Source organism: Gavialis gangeticus, unplaced genomic scaffold (assembly GCF_001723915.1).
Source record: "Gavialis gangeticus isolate Ggan-Ray unplaced genomic scaffold, GavGan_comp1, whole genome shotgun sequence".
Taxonomy (NCBI): Eukaryota; Metazoa; Chordata; order Crocodylia; family Gavialidae; genus Gavialis; species Gavialis gangeticus.
This window is the reverse complement of record NW_017729032.1, coordinates 233525665-233543317: the sequence shown is the minus strand read 5'-3', so window position 1 is coordinate 233543317 and position 17653 is coordinate 233525665. Positions and strand designations below refer to the sequence as shown.

General features: G+C 40.0%; 1 long non-coding RNA gene across 1 annotated transcript; it reads left to right on the top strand.

Annotated features, from left to right (window-relative positions):
* Positions 1-812: 812 nt before the first annotated feature.
* On the top strand, positions 813-17074 carry LOC109302530. Its single transcript, XR_002098829.1, has 3 exons — positions 813-892; positions 10265-10335; positions 16806-17074. It is a non-coding gene; the product is annotated as an uncharacterized LOC109302530 (long non-coding RNA).
* The last annotated feature ends 579 nt before the right edge of the window (positions 17075-17653 follow it).

Here is a 17653-nt window from a genome sequence, read left to right as displayed (position 1 = left end):
AATCTGCTGCTCAGGGTAGCATGTCACAGTGATATATGTTGAATATAAATTAAATGGGTTCTCAGGCTACTGAATTCCACTAGGCTTTTCAAGCTATACTATTGGTCAGATACTGAGGAAATGCAGACTACATGCATACTTAGAGAGCAAGATTAGAGACAGCTTAGTTACAATTTCTAAGGTAAACATGGTATTACTCTGTGGTTATGAATGGATTTGATTAAATTAAAACCACCAGTTCTCATAAAAGGCACTGTATTCCTTCCTAACTCAGTTGATCACATTCAGCACTGACATGAGCAAATGAATGTCCGGTGAAGTTGCACTCATTTTATACCACATATATTTTTAATTATTTGAAAAAACACACTTTCAATATATTTTTTATTAGTATTGGTAGCGCAAGGGGTAATGTATTGGTACCATCATGTTTAAGAGTGCCAGTCACGTGGGAGAGTTTGATTACTCTAGGGGCTGTACAAATACAGAACAAGGAAATGGGCCTTTTTTCAAAACCCTCACAAATTAGTTGGAAAGTTGCTTTCTTTTGTGTGTAGAAGTGCTTGTTGTGGCCTAATGTACTATATGAGTTTTTGCATAACAGTAACATTTCCTTAAGACATTGTAGGACGGCTTGCAAATCCAGCTACATCAACCAAATACTCTTTGGCATCTGTTCTTATAGTTAACAGGTCTGGGGTTGGGAAAACCTCCTACCTCTGATTTGGGTCAGATCTCATCTCTTTTCTCCAGTGAAATCATGTGTTTCCCTACTAAATCTGCAGACATGAAAGAGTTAAATGACTGGAGGCCTGACTGCAGCTGGGGTTCATTTAAACTGCTGTCTGACATAAAAAGAGGAAGAGGAAAGGTTTGTCTGCCCTGGTGGGAAGTAAGTGGCTTAATTTGCCCTATTTCTTGTGGGGGGAGTTCCTGTTTGTACCCTGTCAATGACTGGGTTTTTTTTCCCTAGAAAAATCAAGGGACTGTTGGAGGGTGATAGAAAATAAAAATGAATAAACAAGCTTTGGGGAAATAAGAGATTACTTGACTTACTCTTGCTGTGGATGAGGGGAAGCCTGGCTTATAGCAGCCATTTAAGCAAGTAATGGAAATGGTTCTGTTTCAAACCTCAGATTTTTCGTTTCAGTGAGAAAGATCATAAAACCTGGGAATCCGCTCTGTATTGCCTGAGAGAGGTGGCTGGATGCGAGGAGACACTATGGCCCCTGTTGAAAGAGAGTAATTTCAGTTTGGCTTCCTGCTTCTTTTCTGCAAGCTTTTGTGGGCACCACAAAAAGTAAAAGGCTTTTAGGGAGGTAGGGTGGATAATGTTCTGTATTGGGTGTCTTGGAACATAACTGAAGACCAAATTCTCCTTGTGTTAATGTGCTGATTTTCCTTGATTCAAAACACTTTGCTGAGTGCAACTTTCCCCCCTGTTTCTTTCCTGGCAAATGCACTATATTGGAATGAATTGGAATCTACTATGGACATCAATTTGTGGCAATAAGTTATGTAATAGTAAAGGTAGGATTGCAATCTATTATTTTTTTTGCAGTGTCTTCATATTGCTATGCTAGCCATCCCCAAGTTCAATACATTTATACTCTTGCCTGATGAAAGGTATTAATTCTAATCAGCTCAAAAAGACTGGCCAACAATATCATTCTGTAAATGGCTGGTTGTTTGGCTTTGAAATGAAAAAGGGTAGCATTTCTCAATGAAACATGTACATACATTATTGGCCATACAGTCATGAAGCTAAGTTTAAATGCCAGCTATAAATTGAAGCCACGTTACCCTAAGCTACATTGCTGCACTTAACTGTTAATGGTGTGTTGCAAGGGGTAGGGCTGAACTGATCAGGAAAATGAAATTGGGAGAACAGATATAGTGCAAAAGTATTTGAACTGCCCTCTGGTCACAGAAGCTTAGACTAATCCACTATCCAGGACTGAATGTTTTTTAACTTTCATCCAAATCTATTTTTGGCAAATAAAACAATTAATCTTTTATTATTCAGGAGCATAAGTGAAGCAAATGTAACTCATTCCACTCAACCTTACTGAAGTTATCTGCTGTGAAGGATTAGCTGCCACATTCACCAATAACAAAGCTCTTGTTTTAAAGTAAAGAGGTTAACTGGCTTCATAAAAAACGTGTATATAGCACGTATGACCAGCATTGGTTTTGTGAAGTCCTTTTGCTAGAGAGACTAGTAGAGCCTGCGTGCCAGTGGTTTCACAATCATCTGTCCTTGACCAGTAACCTTACTTAAGGAGCTGGTACTAATGTATATCATTATGAGAACTACTGAGCAGATCATCTGCACATGCAATGGATTGAGCCTGTTATCACAGTATATACATGATGTTGCTGTTCAGCCTTCTTTGTGTCTCATCTTTTTTGCTTCTAAATTTTCACTGGTAATAAGGAAATAGTGGTCTTCCAATTACATGGTCTGCTCAAGCAATCGAGAACTGAAATCTTGGGACAACACAGGTTTTAGCAAGAGTTTCAGTAGCAAAAAATTGGGTATTTATCTGTCTTTCATAAACAGAACAAACACGTGTACACATGAAGGTTAGAATGCCTGGAAGTAGGGTAATGTGTGTATTCATATGATTTATATAGAGATAAATATGCATTACAATCTTTCTGCCAAAGCTGCTGGCAAAATTCTTGACACCTGAGTAGCTTATGCTATCCTGATGGAAAATAGCAATATATTAAGTATTTCATTTAGTAAAAAAGAAAAAGGAGAAAATAATAAACTGGGGGAGCAGGGGAAGGAACAGGGAAATAATCACTAAATGACAAAATTTCAACTGTCTATATAACCTTAGCTGGGCTGTGCATTTTAAGACTGCTATACTGGTCTTCTGGCAAAAATATCAGGAATTTGACCACATCAGGGAACTTGCAATAGTTCAACTAGACTACATGGTCAACACTTTAGAGTCTACCTGGCCAATTGAACTAGCTCTTGGAGTCATCATCAAGCCAATGGCCTCATCTGGAGATCAGTATTGGTGCCTCTCCCTTCCAACCTAAGCCCATGACTTTTCAAATATGAAACTCATGCTTGATGGAGACATGAGACTGATGTCCGAGTACTGCCCCAAATGGTGCCTCAAACCAAATACCTCAAAGATTGTCTCAAGTGTTTTCCATCTGCATAATGCAGTGCTAATTGTGAACTCACTATCACCTTAAATGCCCATCCTCTGAAAACCCACTCAGCTTAGTTTGGAGTCACTCTTGACTGGACTTGAGCTCATAAATCACAGCTCCAGAAAACTTCTTTAAAAATCAAAACAAGGAATAACCTATTTGCCAAACGTGTGGGCTCCACTTGGGATGACAGTGCCCTCACATGACGTTCATCTGCCCTCATACTGCATTATTCAGTTGCAGGACACTTTGCCCCTGTATTCCACCCACCAGTAGCTCAGCTAGTACACCCTTTGACTTGTCATTACTTCATCAACGGCATGAAGAATAGTTAGTACAAGCACCAATCGTCACATCATCTCTGACCCTATAGTCAATCAACCAGGATTTACCTGGCCATCCTGGTTGAGAACACACTTCTCAACTGTTTTTGAACTGGACAGGGTCACTGTGCCTCAAATCTATATCAATAGGGCCTTTGCAAGGACAACAAATGCCTTGTGGACAAGTTCAAACCATGTCTTCGCACTGTTGACTTGTGTCTATTACTATGCTACCTGGTGGCTTTCAAACTCTTCACACTAGTGATGACATTGCCTTAAGATGGCTGAAACAATATGCTGAAACCTCACACACTAAATAAATAAATAAAGAGATCATTATAAATCCCTGAGTGCAGCCAAGGGGTACTGAATGCAGTACTGGCGTGTATGAGTTCTGTTAACACTTTCCAGTCATTTGGGGATGAAGTGGGGCTTGTTTTTCTGTAAAGTAGCCATAAAATGATGTATAGTTTGCATGCAAGTTACATATCATCAGAAAAGAACAAACCCTGCCTCCATTTCTGTGGATTTTTCTTATTCTGCATATTCCCTTGCTTTAAACTTTCTCAATCTCTCTTTCCAGTGCTGTTATGCCCCTCAGTTATGCTCTGGAAAGTAAATTTGCTATCTTATCCTTGCATTTTCTTCTTCACATATACCCCTTAATCATGGTGATTCCTCAGACTCTCCACTCACTTGATTTTAATACATCATCACACCATATTATGATCATAAAATCATAGTTCCAAAGAATATTTAATATGTATGTTAGTAATTATTTTCTTTCATTGTTTTAATATACATTAAATTAGCCTTCTTGGTAGATGGTATAGTATTTTTCCAGGTTCCTCTTAAATGCAATATAAGAAGTAATGAAGCATTAATTTTATTTTCTCTAAATGCTTTTTTATCCTAAAAATTGTAAAAGGTGCAGAACTCATTTGGGTGTTTGAAAATTACCAATATTATAGCAGCAAGGTTTTTAGTGATATTGTTTATTGAACAGTTGAGAGAGATGCTAAACAAGCTTTTGGACGCAGTGTGCTCTTCTTGAAGTCTGGGGAAGAAGCAAGTGCAGCCTAAATTAAATACCAGATTAAATGATGTCAGGCTTATTCCATATGTAAAATAAAACAGACATTTAGGGGAGGGGAGGAGGGTTGTAAACCAGGGGCAAAGAGCAGGTATCAGAAGAGATACTTTCAGGCATCAGAGAGAACTTTAGTTGAATAGATAACCTAATTATGTAAAAGAACAAGAACATTCAGAAGGGAAGAGTATCGCTATTGCCTGTCGAGAATTGAGAGGTTAGAAGAGACATGAGTTAGATTACAGTGAGTCATGAAACTGTTATCTATATTTAATCCAGGGTAGTTAGCCTCCATTAAAGGTATGACTTTTTTGTTTCCAGGCCCATTTTCTGAAGGTCATTTTGTGCCTGAAAGTTTTCCTAACATCTCTTCCAACTCTTTAGCTGGTCCAAGAAAAGATATCACAAAAAACTTTGCTTTTTGCATATATCCTGGATTGTCACAGCTACAACAACACTCCAACCCTACTATAACAATGTCATATTCTTTCTTGCATTTGTCACTGGTGATAATTAGTTCTTTTTCTCATTGGCCACAAAGTTACAAAATAAAGTATCCATATATAAGATATAAATGTCAAAAATACTTGTGGACCTGCATGTTAACAGACAATGGGTCAGGCTCTCAACTCTAAACAATTGTAGCTCAATTTAAGTAAATGGATGGAGCTATGACAGCTTACTAAAACTGAGGGCCTGGCCCTATGTCTTTAGAACCATAACATATCTTAGTAACTCCTTTCATCATTTCATGGCTAATGCACTTTTGCTGAGGAATGCAAGAGAACAAAAGGCTTTGTGAACCATATTGCTTAAGTACTCCCAGCTCTTTCTAGAAAAACTTGAAAAGCATGACAGTAACAGTGCACTCATTTAGAAGGTCAATAGAGTTATATAGTTTTTACACTAATGCTACATAGTGGCTGAACATCCTCTAATAGCCCCCAAATTGCTATTAACTTTTCCTTTAAATACTCATCATAAATATATGAATTCTGTCCCATGGCTCAGGAATGGTAAATAGTTCTTAGTGCTAACTAGACATTGCTGATTCCATCGCAGCTTATTGCTAACCTGTAGAGAGGATTGTCTTTTGAAAACTTATAGGTGAATAGCTCTGCCTTATTGTGTTAATAAGATATAAGTTACTGTATTTAAGGAGTAACTTCATTTGTATAAAACCGGAAAGAGAATAGATCTGCTCATCAGTGTTTCATATTAAGTACAAATATGCTTTTGATCCAAATTTTTCCTTCTATAAAAGCACCATTTCACTAAACCTGCCTTTTCTGTTCATGTGCAAGGAGGGACCTTGTCTCCTTTATGGCCTGCATTAGTTCCACTGCTTTAACTTGCTATTAGAAGTCTCTTGAAGCAAATAACTGGGATCCAAACTTCTCCTCTACTTTAAGTGAGTCACCTCCTTGAAACACCCTCGAGTCCAGTGGTAAAGGGACGTGGAGAGGCCAGGTCATTTTTGAGATCAGTAAAAAAACATTACCATTAAGCAATTTAACAAGCTTACTCTGTTTTTGTAATTCTAGTCCTTGGCCTTAGTAAGAATCACATTATTTCTAAATAAATTAGGTCCCGAATAAAAAGGATATTTGCAACCAGATAAAAGAAGGAAGTGAACTGAAAGGGCAGTATGCTGTACTAAGACTATTTGAATATATGCATTTTTAATGACAGTTTTAAACTGGCAACTGTTCAATTAAATGCAATCTGTCATGGTGGGGGGAAAGAAAAGGCAATCATGCTGAAGAAATGTATTTGGCAGAGCATGGAAACATTTTAGTAACTTAGAATGTGTATATATCTAGTGTTTAAATAACATTAGACAGTTATAGACATTTAAAAATTATGAGCTTGTAAATGGATTTTCTTTTCTTTCTTCTTACCCTATTAGTGCCACTGAAGCATTCATTGACATTTTCCTTTGGTTCTCGTTTTAACTTTCACAAAGACGAATAGTTCCTCAGAAAGTGATAGAGTCATCTTTGCGCACAGCCCACAAAAAAAGGGTCAAGAGAATGGATGAAGAAAGTTTCATAAACTGTCCTGACCTGACTTCATTCTCTTCAGGTCCTAAAAACTTAGTAGCTTCTTTCCTATTCAAAACTCCAGTAACACTACATGTACAGACAGTGTTAAACCAAGGATAACCATGCATTTGCCTCAAATGTGTAGTGTCAAAAATGTAAAAAATTAATAAATTACCCCTGCCACAAATAGAGGTCATGCAATGAAACAAAAGGTATTTATATGGGGAGGGGGATGGGGTCCCTTACTTAGAGTGGCTCCAAGAGCGACTCTAAATAAAGGTCCCAGAACATCTCGCGTATCAGCATGCCCACACTAAAAAATGGCAGTGGGGGCACTTTAACTAAAGCTCATTGAATTAGCTTTAGTTAAAGTGCCCCCACTGCCATTTTTCTGGGTGGGGACGGTGATACACATGACACTGGAGTCTGCTAGAGCACGGTAATTACCATGCATCGGAGCAGCATGTAATTACATCCTTGCTGCATGTGTACAGTCACCCATTGGGTACTAGAAAAGTTAACATGTTCTTAAGAGCTGAGAGCATCATGTGATTCCAGAAGGTTTGTATTGTAAAAGCTAAGAGTTATAAGGGATTGAGGCTCTTTAGAAAATGCAAGAAAAGAATAGCAGCCTTTTGTTATACATGTGTTTGGGTACAGCATGGGAATAAAAACCATCATATCTATATTTTGTAGTTTGGAATACGTTTATCGGTAGTAGTCCAACTAAACCACATTTAGTCAAAAGTTTGGGGGCAATATTTAGTGCTTCTGCAAATCCCACCCTAATTGTTTTGCCCTGAGGCTTGATGGCCTGGATTTCCCTTGCTTTAGTTAGTGTACACTTTCTTTTTAAAAAGATAATAGCTTAGCAAAAAATTACCAAAGAACCCTCATCATGCAAATGTGGGAGTAATTATTGTTGCAAACTAGATATTCTACTTTTGTGTCTAATTTTGACTCCATTTGTGATGCAGCCTTCTAAATTTAGTTCTTTGTTTGCTTCCTTTGAATACCTGTACTTGGTCATTTAATTTCCTTCATAAATCACTTTAAAATTCTAGTTCAATGATTAAGATTATTGCATTCCCTGTTTTTAACAATCTTTCTGATTTGTATAGATTTTTTTACTGTATTTCTTCTATTTTTTGGCTTTTAGTGGTCAACTAGTATAATATAATACTTGTTCTAGAATATCTGCTTGGATATCATAATTCTGTACTTTCTGTACTTTAAAATGTGTGTTATAGTGTCATAGCAGAAAAGCTGCAGATAAGCCAAGACTAGACGCACATTTTAATTCCTGTCATCTGATCTATGGACTTCTTTAATGAAAATAAATTCTGTAGTACTCATTTTATCTTGCTGGAAAGCTTGACCCAATCAGTAATACTTATTTTCCTGTTAATCTACATAATGTTTGGGTTTTTTGTCCATGAAACTCTAGCCCGGTGACTGTTTTTGGTTCTCTGTAAGCCCACTTTGACTTTCTTCAGTTTTCCAATCTCAGAGATTTCTCACAGTTTTGAAATAAAAAATAAAAACCTCCAAGATTAAATGTATTTTATCATATTCTTCTCAACTATGCAAAGGAGTCATATATTTAGTTAAGTGAAGTTAGAAAGAAATGCTATACCAACAACTGAACTTCATTTGTCTGGATCATATTTCCTTAGTTTTAAATGGCTGGACCAGATTTTAAATGGGTAAGCTGGATGTGGCATGTGACCCTAATATGAATTGCATATTTAACACACAATCACACTGTATTCTTCTATTTATTTTAGATACAGCTCTACACTATCCATCTCTTAAGAACCATATAAAATGTGACCTACATTGTACAGAAGGTCAGGGAATTGTAGGTAAAATATACCATGGTGTTAGAATCAATGTATTTTTCTGCCCAAATTTGTAATACATAGCTTGGTTGATGAGATCCATTGCAGGTTTCCATTAAAAAATTGTTTAGTTGTCTATCATGTATTACTAAGAGAGCTGAACCAAGCTTTACATCAAGTGCCAAAAGATATATTTAGACCAGTCTTTCAAGAAATTGCCTTGGTTAAGCTCCCAGTGGGATTTCAGGCAAAGTCATAACTATTTAAAAAAAATCTTTTGAAATCTTCAGTCCTCCTCTCTCTAAACACAATGGGGCTGCACTGGCAGCTGGCACTGCCAAACTGCATGCAGTCCAGATAATGTCACATTTCAAAGAGAAAAATACTTGTTTATATTTTGGGGGCATAATTCCTTTTAAACCAGTAAACAAGAAGTCATAGTGATATTAGCAATGACAGCCCGGTCAGTGGCAAGAACAGGGTGGGGAATTTGGCTATATCATGCAGATATCTGTGGGGTTGATGGAAAGAGGCTTTTTCCTTTCCTGGACTCAAATAATTATCCTCAAATCACAGCTGGAATGAATTATTTCTGACCTTTTTTTTAAAGACTGACTGATTGATTTCTCTGTGTGGCAGCATCTTCAAAGATGCGTGGGCAGCAAGAAAAGGTTACTACTACCCAGTGCTTCCAAAATCATGGGCTAGGCTCAATTAAAAGGTCTGGGGAGATTTTTTCTAAGATATGATTTCAAAATATACTATAGTATGTGTGATGAGCAAATCCAGAATGTTGTAAAAAAGGGTACAAGAGAAATGACTAGATCTGAAGGGGTGGCAGCACCCTCTTTCCCAGCTCCCCAACCCTGACTAGGGCAGGACGACCACATTGCAGGAGCAGCTTCTGGGACTTTTTTAAAAGTCTGTGAAGCTCGTAAGAAGCCTGCCCCCCTCCCCATGCTCTTGGGATTCCTCCATTTACTCTCTGCGCTCAGTGGCACCCCCCTCTTCCCTCCCATGTCCTCCCCCACTTCCCCCTCTGATCACTGGTGCCGTTCCTACTATTTCTTTTTTGACTTGGAGAGCTTCAGAGCCACCCCTGTCCCACTCCACAGGGCTGTGTGAGGGCTGGGTTGAGTCAGGGGCAGAAAGCAATGGTAGGTGGGTTCCCCCTTCCTGCACTTGCCCCTAGCCTGGCAGGCAGCACCCAGGGGGATCGGGCAGGAAGGAACAATGTGCCCGTCACTGGGGCCACCATCTTTGGCTGAGCCCAATCCCATGCACAGTCCAGTTGGAGCAGGGCAGGAGGGGCTCTGGAGCTCCCCCTGACCCCAGGTCAGTTAAAGACAGCAGGGAGGATGGGGAATGGGATGGGAGGAAACATGCCACTGAGCACTGAAAGGGAGGAAGGGGGTTTTTACTTTTTTCAGGGACTTCAAAAATAGTGCTTGACTGCTGCTCCTGCAATGTGTTCTGAAAGTGGGGTGTGACCATGCCATTGTGGCCCCTCCGGATCTATCCTGGTACCCTGCCACTGCACCACTATTTCCTGGCAGTGCAATGTCCTCTCCCCCTTTTCTTCATCGAACAATTGTTTATGTCTGTGGGGCTGCTCATTTTCAGGGCCCAAAAAAACAGAGTACCTTTCTGTATAATGAGAGTAAATATTCATTTGTGTATTTTAAACATATTTTCCCTTTTCCTTAAAGTTCCTGTTACTTTTCCAGTTTAACAGCTGGTTGCTAAATACTCTACTAGGTGCCATTAGCATAGTCTTCTTTCTTACAGATGAATTCTGGACTTGCTTTCACTGATCAATGGAGTAAGACCACATTGTGAAAGCACACTGGAAAAGAACAGTAAGTTCATATACTTCCTCCTAACAAAATAATGCATCACCCTATGCCCCTTTTCCTAAAGGGGGAAAAGGAAAAAATGGAGTGGTTCTGTTCAGTCCAATAGTGGAGACACAATTGTGCCTAATAATAAACAGCCCTGAATAAAAGGCATGGGGTGAAGCTGTACAATCCCAGGACACCCTGTTCTGCTTCTTCCTGTTGCTTTTACAATTCACCGTACCTGTGAAGGTGCGAAGAAACAGCAGCCTCTGAGCTCTGGAGAAATTGCCTAATAATGGCACACAAGACTCACAGAGGGGAAAAACAGCTGCTATCATTCACCCACACGGCAAGCAGGCAAGGACTGGCAGCATGTGGGATTCACTAAGAGCTGATTCAGTGGCTGTAATGCACTAGCACTTCTCTGGGACCCATTAGTTTCTGAAGAGTTTGTTGTTAAAAAAGCTTCCAGCTGTGACAGAATGAAACAAATATAATAGCTTGAAACCCAGTGCCCAAAGGATTCCCATCATCCCTTTGGAGTATTAATTTTTAGGCCTAGTAATGGCAATGAAGTTGAGGCTAACTATCAGAAAGGAGGTTCTGTTCAAAGGGGAGGCTTGGTAAGAATTTGGACCTGTCTGCCAAAAAATGGGTTGAAGGCAGTGATATTAATACATGCAAGAGGAGGCAGAATGATTACCTAAATACCAGAATGTACCCAGGAACATCCAGGAAAGCCTCAAGGGTGGACTTAGGTGCTTTTTCTCTCTTCAAGTCCTTTGGACCAGGCCCTGAAGCAGTAGAAGGCAGTGTAGCGCCCTCCATTTAAATGGCCCTGCATTCAGGTATTCTAAGCAGAGTCCCCTTTCATTTTATGTATCAACACAATGATATAACTGGCAGTCATTCTGGCTTGGTCTTTCAGTGAGCACCTTGCTAGAAAATTTCAGAAGAGATCCTTTATTAAAGGCTGTCTGGTTCCGTTACATAGTGCTGCAGGTTTGTCTGCTGTCAGTGTTTATTCTTTGATTGTCCAAAAGTAATTGCTTCTTGTATGCTGCTGTAGTCATCTTGTGGCTTCCTTCTGCCAGCTTCACTGCAGTATCGTACTCCAGGAATGGTTCAGTTGATCTAAAAGGGTTAAGTGGACAATGTTTGGGGAGCCCTGGGCTATAGGCTGCTGTAATTGCTGTACTGTTAAGTCCTGAAGTGCCTCTGCCTTTCCGTGATCTCTGGAGGGACGTGGTTGGGAAAACTGGATGTAAAATGAATGATCTGCCTTTTTGGTTTGGTGTTTTCTTAATTGGCTTTGTCTGGGTTGAAGATGACAGAGAAGGTTTGAGCCACTCAGAGCTGTCATTTCTGTAATTAAAAAGAACTATTACCAAAAGAGGAGACTCATTGTTCAGGCTGGGATTGAATTACAGAACACGTTTAATTATCAACCTTCCTTCCTAGTTATTTTAATGTATTATTAATTCAGTTTCTCAAAATATCCTTTTCATTTACAACCGCTGATGGAATAAAATGTGACGCAATTTGTTTTCTTTTTTGCTAAGTAGATGATGTACTCTAACAGAGCAGGTCAACGTGACCTTAGCTTTTGTGATATCATAGGACAGTTACAATAGGGCCTTATGAAACCCTCCTCCTTTTTTATGCGTTTGAAAATTTCAGAAAGAAATTAATATGGGTAATTAGACTTTAACCCTTTGTAGCGGGTGGCGGGGGTTACCATCTTGGAACTGACTTTTTGTTTTTAACCCCCCCCCCCACACACACACACACACATACACTAATTATAAATTTTCTGATGGGCGGGGGGAAATCTATAGATGGGGTAAACAGAGTGAAAAAAATAGCAGACAGGAGTTGTTTCAGTAATCATGATCTTAATACTATGTAAATGTTCTTATTTGGTTACTTTATTAACATTCAACCTTTCTTTTATTTCAGTGTGTTCTGAAGACAGCTTTTTGGGTAGTAAAAAGTTCAGAGCCCCTTCTGGTATTTATCTAGAGTGGAGTAAACAGTCTTAACATTGAATATAATGTGACAAATACCTACATGGTGAATATTACATCAGCTTTGGTTTCTGATCCAAGTTTTTCATTCCTGTTAAAAAAAACCAAATAATAATTCAAAACAAAGGTGAACATGAACCTAGTTTGATAATTGTTTTCCTGATATCAGCCTCACAGGAAATTCTTGGTTTTATATCAGGAGTTTGGCAACCTGCAGGGACTAGAAGACTGATACTGGCCACTGTGAGTTGTTTCCTCTGAACACAATAGTCTCAAACTTAAACTTGCAATTGAATTTTGGAAAGCTTAAAATTAAGGTTCACATACATTTGTGAGCAAAGGCGAAGGCTGGTGCTTAAATGCAAAATTGTTTGTCTGTTCATACCGTACTCACTCATTCAATACAGTCTTAGCTTTAACTTTTCTCCCCCTGAGACTTTTAATCAAATATGCCACTGAATCCACTTAGCCCATTTGAACTAAGATTCCTTCTTTCCTCTGGCTTGGCAAACTCTGCCTGATGTTCTCAGGATTCCTCTTAACTGTCTGCTCTATATCCACCTATTACATCAAGATGGTTGGTATTTACATAAATGGAGACTGTCTCTAATAATTGTCCACCCCTGGTCTAAAGTATTTCAGCCGGAGAGTTGCTTAATGAGTTTAGCTGAACTGTTGAGGGTGGCGAGGGTACCTCTGCCCCTTGATGGGTGCCCCACCCCCTGGTCACCTTCTTGGGATTGGAAGTCCCACCCTTAACTCTTGACTTTTGCCACTGGAAGCCCCTCCCCTTGCCCCTGGAAGTACTCCTTTTGGGTGGGGGGAGGGTTGCCATTTTGGAACTGGAAAAAAATAAATCGTATACTAAAAATCAAACATCTACTATGATATTTTAATTTTATTTCAAAAAATATTTTTGCCCTGTTTTATGTGTGTTTGCACAGTGTATATAGAGATGATGGCATAATAGTTCAAAATAGCATTACTCTTATTTTATTGTGTGGAGTATGCATGTGGGGGGCCATCCCACATGCTCCCCCTGGTGCACAGCCCCTGCTGCCCATGGCAGCAGCAGCCACCGGCAGTGGGCCCTCAAAGTGCTCATAGCCTGCAGCAGGTGGAGCCCTGCAGAGGCACGTGGCAGGGAGTGTAGCCAGGCCAGCCTGGCTCCATTGTGTGGGGTTCCCCGCAGCTCACATGCAACTCCCAGGACTCAGCTGAGAGTCACGTGTGATGGAGCTGGTGGTCTGGCCCCACTCCCTGCTGCCATGTGCAGCTCCTGGGAATCACCAAGGAGGGAATCACCAGGGAGATCCATACAAAGAAGCCAGGCCAGCTTGGCCCTGCTTACTACTGCCCTGGCTGAGTCCTGGGAGCTGTGCATGAGCCACAGGGAGCATTGTGCAATGGAACCAGGCTGGCCCCGTACTCCTGCCAACCCAGGCTTTATGCTCCTGCTGCTCTAGCTCAAACCAGCCCTGAGTTCCCACCAGCCCCAGCACAGACCCTGTGCTCCCACCAGCACCAGCTCTGGGGCCCTGATATGGGCCCCACATTCCCCACTCCCCACTGCCACTTCCCTGCCTGCTGCCTGGAGTGCTGCAGCAGGGACAGGAGGAGGAGCCACTGGAGGCTGGGGAAGCTGAGCAGTTCTCCGGGTGGCTGCAGCAGTGGCAACAGCAGCCTAACTCAGAAGCTGTACATGCTGGCCACGGCTGGCCCCATCCTGCAGGCAAAGGTGGGAGTGCAACTTGTTGCCCCGGCAGGACTGGACAGGGCTTGGCCCCATGTGGAGCACAGCAGGGCAGCCACAGGCCAGGCCAGATGTTATTAATTGGTGGGCACCCACCTGAGGGCCAGATGACATTGCCGGTCAAACTGGATCCAGCCCACAGGCCATGTTTTGCCCACCCCTGCTTTAGAATGAGCCTGGGAATGGACCCAGACCTTCCCCAGACCAAGTTCACTAATTGTCCCTAATGAAAGATGACTTATTTCCTTTTTTGTTTAGTTTGATTAGTGCCAGGTCTTCAAGCTTTAATGCCCTGTCTTGTAACTAACTTATTTCTCCGGTAAATTTATTTTCATTTACATTGCCCTTTTGTGTTTCCCGGTATCATTTGAGAAGTCAATAACTCGAGCTTCTTTGTGGACCTCACATTTCTCTATTTGCATCATAAACCTTCCAAGACCATGATCTCATGCAATTCTGGTAGAACCAGTTCCCCATCATGAAATTCAGCATGCTTATTTTGTTCAGACTATATTATTAAGAGATGGCTCTGTTTCCTAGTTGATCTAGTGGGAGAGGTCATATGAGTTCCCCTTAAGTGAAGGAAGTGGTATGGTGGAGTATTCAGCCATCCCAAGTTTAAGTTTTTGACAGGACTTGAGTCATAGCAAAGTTTGGTGTGTTGTCATTGAGATCCCAGTGCAGAGGACCTGGGGAGTTGCACTTTGGCTGAATAGAGCCCTAGGGAAAGTACAGGAGGACTGTTTTGAGACACTGATGAATGTTATGGTGTGGGAATTCAGTCATAAGAACTAATGACTGTCTCACTGACAGTAAAACTCTGAAATTTAAGGGCATTATTTCAAGTTTATTACAGAGGATCGAAACAATAAATTATTACCCCCTTGTTTTTAGAACAAACATTCTTCTTCCTGATAGATGAACAACTTCTTTGAGGTTTATGCACCTTTTCATACTTACTATTATACTAGGGGTCATAAAAAAGGATTTCAGGATAGTGGGCATTAGACTTTAATATTTATATAAAAATACTTTGTACAAGTATTTCCCTCAAAGGGGAGAATAATGGTTATGCATGGCACTACTGGTAATGTAAGCCATCAGTTATATCCTCAGCAGGTGTCAATCAGTAAATAAAGTCACTGGATTCAAAGGAGCAGTATCTCTTTACCCCAGTGAGGATCTGACCTGGTATATTTGATTCACAAAGTAATGAATTTCTTATTGTTCCTGGATGGAATTTGTTCCTGTATTTGTGGCACAGCTTGTCAAATTCTCCATATTTGGGTTGGCCTCTCCTTTGTCTTCCCTTCAGTTCGTTGGCCCTTTCATTCTGTTTCCTGTATTAATACAAGCCTTTATGTCATTGAAAATTAACAATACAAAAGTGGTGCCCTGCCAGAATAGTGCAGATCAATGACCCAGCTGCAGAATGTTCCAGCTCAGTGGTGCACAAGTCATTTTAACTTCCACTCTCCACTGCTCAACCTCCCAAGGAGCCACCCTTTTGCCTGGAATATTAACTTCTGGAAACTCCTTGTTAATCATTGTGGCTGCAGTTCATGGGCTGAGTTTTGTTGCAGAGACCCAAGTGCAGTTTCTCAACTGCATTGGCCCTGATTGTACTAAAAAAACCAAAACAAAACTTTTTTGGGGGGTGAATGTGTGTGTTGTCAATAAGCTTAGTGGCATTAGAGTGATGCATCATGTGAGAGCTAATAGTATTAGCAGGGTATTTAAAAAAGCATTGGGCCAGATCTTCAGTTAATGTAAATTAACAGCTCTATTTGCTTTACAGGAAGTGTATCTGCTTATTGCAGGTGAGGATCTGGAAAGAGATAATTATAGTTAAGTAGGGCCAGGCCTATCCAACCATCTTAAGCAAGCGTCTATTTAACATATTGTTTTAAAAACATCTAATCCAGTATTTCATAAATTTTCCAAACTCCAGACTCTCCCTTCGCCTGAAGAAGTGTTTGTACCCAAAAGCTTGCAAAGAACAATTTCCCCAACTATTTAGTTAGTCTAATAAAAGATATCACATCTACCCAAATAACGTTGTCTACCAAATTCCAGAAAGCACTCGCCAGTCAGACTCATGGGGCAAAATTCCATAATCCTGATTACAGGTTTGCCTGTTTCAATGAGGAATATAAGTCACGTAACCTTCAGCTGTATCATTGTAAGACTGAGGTATCACACTGGGAGAGAAAAGGAAAGCTCTGACATAACTGCAATTTAAATTCTGCCCAGAGAGTCCAAGTGAATTTGTATGTGTATCTGCGATGAGAATTTGGCCTTGAGTTCACAGATAGGTGAGAATTCTTCCAGGATCTTCTCACTGTTGGCAAACAGTTTGACACAAGTGATTACTGAACACTGCACTTGGAATCGCAGCTTTCTCTGTGGTTGCTGTGGAAGACTGCTTTCCTTCCCATTAACTAATTCATGAAGATTTAAAGCAGATGTAGAAGTAGTTTAACTACTGAGGCAGGAACTTTATGGCTTGAGCATTTCAAACAGTATTCTTTGACAGTAAAAACAAATGATCATAAACTAAGCCTAAAAAGAAGAAATGCTGAACTGCCTAGCAAGGAGCATTTTATGTTACGCTGGCAGGATTCTTCATCATTAGGGAGGACAGCTTGTGCTCTAGAGAGTGGGAATTCCATTTTATGGAGAAATTGATTCTTTTTTTTTTTTCAATTCAGAAGGAAAGACCAACATTTTGGATTTCTCCATGACATGACACAGGAGATAATCCCAGTTCCAGGGCAACATGTATGGCAGGCTGCCACAAATCTTGGGAGCTCTGACGCACTCTGCCTCTTCTGCAGTCCAGCAGAGTTCTATCACACCTCTGAAATGGAACGTGCTCCATAAAACATTTGCATTTTATTAACCAACACATTAAAGGAACAACTATAAATCAGAGGAATTCTTCTGGCTGGCCATCACCACATCTCTTCCTCATTAAATTAAGATTTTCTAGATACTAACGTCTGTCATATTAGCATGTTTCACACCCTTAATACTATCTTATGGAGAAAAAACTACCAAGTTTCTAGACAAATCAAATTTTTTCAATCAAGCATTTAAAAACTCCTGTTTTTATTTCATTGCATTTATTTTAGTGTAAAAAATATAATTACTATTTTAGTCAATATAGGATTGTTCTGTTATGGTAAAATGTGTTATTAGGTAGAATTGTGTCAAAGTTTTGTCTTGAAATTCAACTATTATGTTGTTGTTTGTTTTTTCTAATGTCCTTTTTGTTTTGCATAGCTTTAGAGACCTGGCTTTTAGTCACTTTGTAAAAGACAATGGGAATGCCACAAGCCAGAGGTCCTCAATGTTTTTTAGACTCAAAGAATCCCTCAGAAAATGCAAGCTCTTAGCTTTTACTAATTTTTTTCCTTGGAAAAAATACGGAGTTATTCTTTTCTTGAAAAGAACTCAGACTACAAGAGGGCAGAATGCTTTTGACACTTTTGATTCCTATTTGAAATCTCTGGGGTTATCTCTTGAATTATGTGTAGGTGGCTGTAGTAGTGCTAAT